Raw genomic sequence first — 5,737 nt, 5'->3', positions numbered from 1 at the left:
AACAACAGAAAATCCGACCGAAATCCCATGAATGGAATACCAAAAAAACGTAATAAATTAAATTTTTCCAAGGAACATTATTTTTTTAGAGTGTTTGCCAGGGGGTCTAGACCAGAAGCCACCAGTGTTTGTTTGCTTGATGGCCACCACCATCACCACCAGCACCGGTACCATGGAGTTGCCTGGTTACTTCCTCCTTTCTAAAAAAGCGAAACCAACAATTTTCGAAGTTATAGATAAACTTGGCCAGTAGAGTCAATAAAACAAAATTAAAATCTAAAAAAGTAAATTTTGAAACAAAACAAAAAAAGAAACGAAATAAAACAACTTTTTATAGAAAACAATATCTGGTGATGGTAGAAAGGTTGTTGTTGTTGTCGTTGGCTGGTGTTGTCGTTGTTAATAAGCCAACAACTTATTATGACACAACTGGCGCTTCTTTTTTTTTCGTCGTCGTCGTCGCCGTCGCCGTCGTCATCATCTTCTTGTTATTTGTTACAGTGCACTCCTGCCGAGATGTTGCAACCTGCTTGGCAATCAGTTGCACATCTTACATTCCTTGTGGCAACAGCGGACTGAACCCCTTCACCAAAAAAAAAAAAGCAAAATTAGCAGCGACACGGTTTTTGAAAAAATTGTTGCTGTTACCAAAAAGTTGCTCATCTTAAAACGACTGGTCATCATCCATCTATCCATTCGTCCAACCAACTATCCGTCCGTCCGTCCATCTGCAACTTACAAATTTTTATGAATGTTGTCTGGATTGTTGTTGCTGCTACTTTTGCTATAAAGAAGATGTTGGCGATTCACTTTTCCTTACCAAGTTGTGAACACACACTTTTTTTGTGGAGCGCTCGTCCGGCCGTCGAGATTGTTGTTATGAAGATGATATCCCCCAATCTGTAATTATGGCTTGCGAAGTAGTTAGTGACGATTTTAAATTTGTTGCTGTTGTTTTTTTTAGCTTGGCGACAAGGCAGACTACAACGACGACAACAACCACAACGTTGTTAATCTATTCGTTGTGTGAAAATGTGTGCGTGTGTGTGTGTTTAACTGGAGTGACCAACATTTTGAGTAATTGGTCAACTATTTTGTGAATGTAATTTGTTTGAGGGTTTGACATACAAATTAGTGAGATATTTAATGACCTGCACCCTATGATGGAGGCTTAATTAAATGTGTTGCTCTGCTTTTAAGTTATCCAAGTAATTATATGATGTCTTCTACTGAATCAAACAAATAAATGGTCAATTTTTATACCCTCCACCGTAGTATGGAGGGTAGATTAAATTTGTCACTCGGTCATGTAACACCTTGAAATATAAAAGTTAGACCCCCTAAAATATGCACATTCTTGATCAGCATAAAATTAAATTCAGAGATCAAATTTTGCTCGATTTATTTAAGATATGCAGGACTTTTTGTATTGAAAATAGTCAAGTAGATCCACGTTTTGATAAAGCCCCCATTTAATACTACCGTCCATTTTGAGGCGTTTTAATTGTTTTAGTCACAATTTTAACCCGAATTTGCTGTAAATTTACTGTTTGTGTTCGCAGCATGTAGGCAACATCCTTGCGTAGAACTTGAATTATATCAAATATATATCGGAAATTTTGAGATTGCAAAGTATATTTCTTCCCACGACAGAAATTGCCTCCCAATATTCGGTATTTTGATGATCTATGCTAAATGTTTTCAACAGATTTGCCTTAAACTTGGTGTTTGAAATTCGTAAAACATACCACCATCTGGACCTGGCAGACAATTGAAGGTTCACGTTTACCCCGTTATAGCTCTAACATCTGACTTTCGGAATTTTTATACCCTCCACCATGTATATGGTATAATAAGTAGGGTATATTAAGTTCGTCATTCCGTTTGTAACTCATATATTCTAGATAAGCGTAAAATTCTAAGACGATTTAGCCCTGTCCGTCCGTTTGTTGTATCCACGATAGAGTCAGATCGAATTAAGATAGGAAGCTAAAATTTTGCACAGATCAGTCTTTTGTGTGCAGGCAGATCAAGTTCGAAGATGGGCTATATCGGTCAACGATATCTTATATCACCCATATAACCGTACCCTCGATATTCGATATTTTGACTATTTTAACCAAATTTTTCAGTGGAATTGTCTAAAATTCTACACGAGGATTACTTCGTGACGACTTTACCCCCTGAAAAAGAATTGTGTATATAGGTCCACAGTGGACCGATATTACCCATCACCGAACTCAATCTAAGTTTGATAATAATATTACGGTGTACAAAGTTTGGTCCTAATCGGATTCTCCATTCGGGAGTTATCGCTCACACCAACCAGACAGACGGACGGACGGACATCGCTAGATCGATTCCAAATATCCTTAAACGGAGAGACACTAGGTCTTTACTTTCGTTGTTTCGCTGAGGCAAATGATGCATATCCTCCTTAGCCATATGGCTGGGAGTATAAAAAATATGGCTTTCAAAATGATGACTTCCTGAGTCCCTAGGAAAAATTATGTATGCTTATTAATTTTTTTCCGGAGAAAAATAAATTTAAAAACCAAGGATTATGGCTCTCTAGGTCCTGAAGAAAAATTAGTTAAAATATCCAATATAATGGCTTTGTATGTCCCAGACAATATTTTTTTTTAAATCTACGATTATGGTTCCCTTTGTCCTCGAGAAAAATTAATTTAAACATTCAGCATTATGAATCTCTTAATTTCAAAATCCACGATTATTTCTCCCATTGTCGTCGAGAATAACTTAGAAAAATGTGTTCTAAAGCCTCCATTATGGCTCCCTTAGTCCTGGAGAACAAGTGATTTAGAAATCCAATTTATTTCCGCCTTCTTCCTATATGTTCACGATTATGACTTACTTAGTCTAAGGAAAAATGTTTAAAATTCACGATTGTATTTCCATAGTCCGACAGAAAAAATATTTAAAAATCGCCTAGTCCCCGAGAAAATTAAAATCTTGAAGAACATTTTATGTAATAATCAAAGATTTTGGCTCACTTAGTCCTCGAGAAAAATTAGTTGAAAAATCCTTAATTATAACCACCTTTGGTTGAATGATGGCTGATTAAAACTCCCCTAATCCTTGAGAAAAATTGTTTAAAAAATCCACGATTATGGCTTATTAGATCTCGAGCAAAAGTGGTTTTAAAATCCACGCTTATGTAAAAAAATCCATGATTATGATTTCCTTTGTCCATAGGAAAAATAAGTCTAGAAATCCTCGAATACATCTCCTATTCGTCTTAAAAAAAACCCGCGATTCTGTCTCCCCTCACAAAAAAAAAAACACGATTACGGCTTCCTTAGTCCTAAAGAAAAATATTTAATGTTTAAAAGGACACGATTAGTTACGCCTCCTTGTCATCGATAAATTATTTTTAGCAAGAAAAAAAATATGTTCGGACGGTCCGAACATTTAACACCCTTTACCATTGGGTAAAGAAAACATTTTTATATAAAAATATCTGAACCAGTAAATCCGTTTGGATAAAACCTTTAAACTTTAAAAAAAAAAACTATAAAGTGTGTGAGGCCATTTTATGGGGGCTATAACAAAACGAGAACCTCTATAGACAATTTTATACTTCAAGGATTGTCATCTACCAAATCTTCTTTAATACCAAATTTGAAACACTTTCGTCGATAAATGTGACTTGGATTATCAAAATATCGGCGGGTATTTTTATATGTGCGCTAAAGGATACCATGGACCTAATTATTCAATGTTCTGCCACAGGAGCTGCAACCCATTATAACCTAAAATTACCAATTTTTAAAAAAATCCGTGGAAAAATGTGGCAAAAATAATCAAAATACCGAAAGTCGGGAGGTACCGTTATATGGCAGTTATACCAAAACGTGGACCGATATATCTGATTTTCAATACCAACCAACCTAGACACAATACAAATTGTTTTGCCAACTTTTTATTCTCTACGTCAAATAATGTGGGGTATATCATGATTTCAACGGAGAGAGGGACAGAAATCGACTTGTTTTTTACGCTGATCAATAATAAATGTACTTTATATTTAGGTATGTTACAAATGGAATGACAAAGTTAATATACCTCCTCCTTTCCAGGTGGCGGGTGTAAACACCATCATGTGATCCTTAGTCCTAGAGAATAGTATGATTGAAAATCCATGATAATGGCTACAGTCGTCCTATATTAAATACATGCATAAATATCCGCTATTATTACTCCTTTACACATTGAGAAAAGTCTATTTGAATCCCTAAAGCTCCTCGAAAAAGACTGTTTAAAAATTCACGATTATGGTCAATTAGTTTAAAAACCCACGATTACGCCTTTATTACTCTTCAAGTCGTTGTTATACCCTACAACACTATGTGTTGAGGGTATTATAAGTTTGATTGGCCCAAAAATTATGTAACACCTCGAAATATTGATTTCCCACATAGGAAAGTATATATGGATCTTCCTAGCTCGCCGAGCTGAGTCGATCTAGCTATGTATGTCCGTCCGTCCGTCTGTCCGTCTGTCCGTCTGTCCGTCTGTCCATGTTAATTTGTAATCACTCCACAGGTCGCAATTATGGCCCGATCTTCACGAACTTTAGAATGGAGGTGGGACTGAGGTCAGAATAGAACCCTATTTCTTTTGGAGATGATCGCCAAATGTTTAGGGGTTGAAATGGACCAAATACTGAAAAATTGTCGGATTTTGCAGTAGCTATACAGGTCGCAATTATAGACCAATCGACGCGGAATTTCGCATGTAGCTAGAGTTTAGGGCGGGGAAGAAGCCTGCCAATTTGGGTGGCCTTCGGATAATATTTAGCGGGTAAAATAGACCATATCTTTTGTGTTGAAAAAATTCAAAATTTTTCATTAAACCGCGAATATTTTAAATCCCGGCGAAACCACAAAGCAATGACAAGGTTACTTCTGATCTCTACATTGATGTTAACATCCAACAAAACGGATATATAGCAAAATATGTGCGATATATATGTTTATCAAAGAAGATATGCTTGAAAAATCTCTTATATGTGAGAACGGCTGAACTGATTTCGACAGTTCTCATTAATTTAGAATGGCCTTTTGGCAGGAAAGAAAAAACGTCTAAAAAAATCTCATAAAAATATCTCTCTAAAGATGAAAATATTGATTTTGTAAAATTTTCTCATATTTTTTCAATTTTGTCATATTTTTGGCATATTTTCATTTTGAATTAAACATTTGGTAATATTTCTACAGCTAACAAAACTAAGTAGTTAGGATATCAGGATATCATATACAGATCGCATTTATGGCCCGATCCTTACGAAATTTTGCATGGAGATAAGATGAGGGTCGGAATAGAAACGTACTCTTTTTGGAGATGATCGCCATATATTTTGGGGTTGAAATGGACCAAAAAACTGCAAAATTGTCTGCAGGTCGTAATTATCGCCCGATCCTCACGCACATTTGAATGGGGGTTACCGGACATTTCAAAAGCCAAGCAGTTTTGGATGGCCATCCAAAAATATTCAATGTGTGAAATAGTTTGCCAACTTTTTTAGACAAAATACGAAAATGTCCATTCCAGTGACTTTTTGGAGAATTCACAAATACAGGAAAGACGCACTTTTGACTATTTCGTTAACGCCGATTTCGTTGAAGAATATAGTCAAATGTCTGTATCTCATATAGATGCGTTTCAGTCAAAAACCAATAATAAATGTTAATATTTTGCCACTTCTGAGAGGTCT

At 35.8% G+C, this 5,737-nt stretch overlaps 1 long non-coding RNA gene across 1 annotated transcript; it reads right to left on the bottom strand.

Moving 5' to 3' along the window:
• Positions 1 to 469: 469 nt before the first annotated feature.
• Positions 470 to 839, bottom strand: LOC131801397 (uncharacterized). The gene is made up of 2 exons (XR_009341810.1): positions 649 to 839; positions 470 to 583 (listed from the first exon to the last, which is right to left on the bottom strand). It is a non-coding gene; the product is annotated as an uncharacterized LOC131801397 (long non-coding RNA).
• Between the last annotated feature and the right edge of the window lie 4,898 nt (positions 840 to 5,737).

Source organism: Musca domestica, unplaced genomic scaffold (genome assembly GCF_030504385.1).
Source record: "Musca domestica strain aabys unplaced genomic scaffold, Musca_domestica.polishedcontigs.V.1.1 16, whole genome shotgun sequence".
Lineage (NCBI taxonomy): Eukaryota > Metazoa > Arthropoda > Insecta > Diptera > Muscidae > Musca > Musca domestica.
The sequence above is the reverse complement of the archived record's forward strand: the minus strand, read 5'-3'. Positions and strand labels throughout refer to the sequence as shown.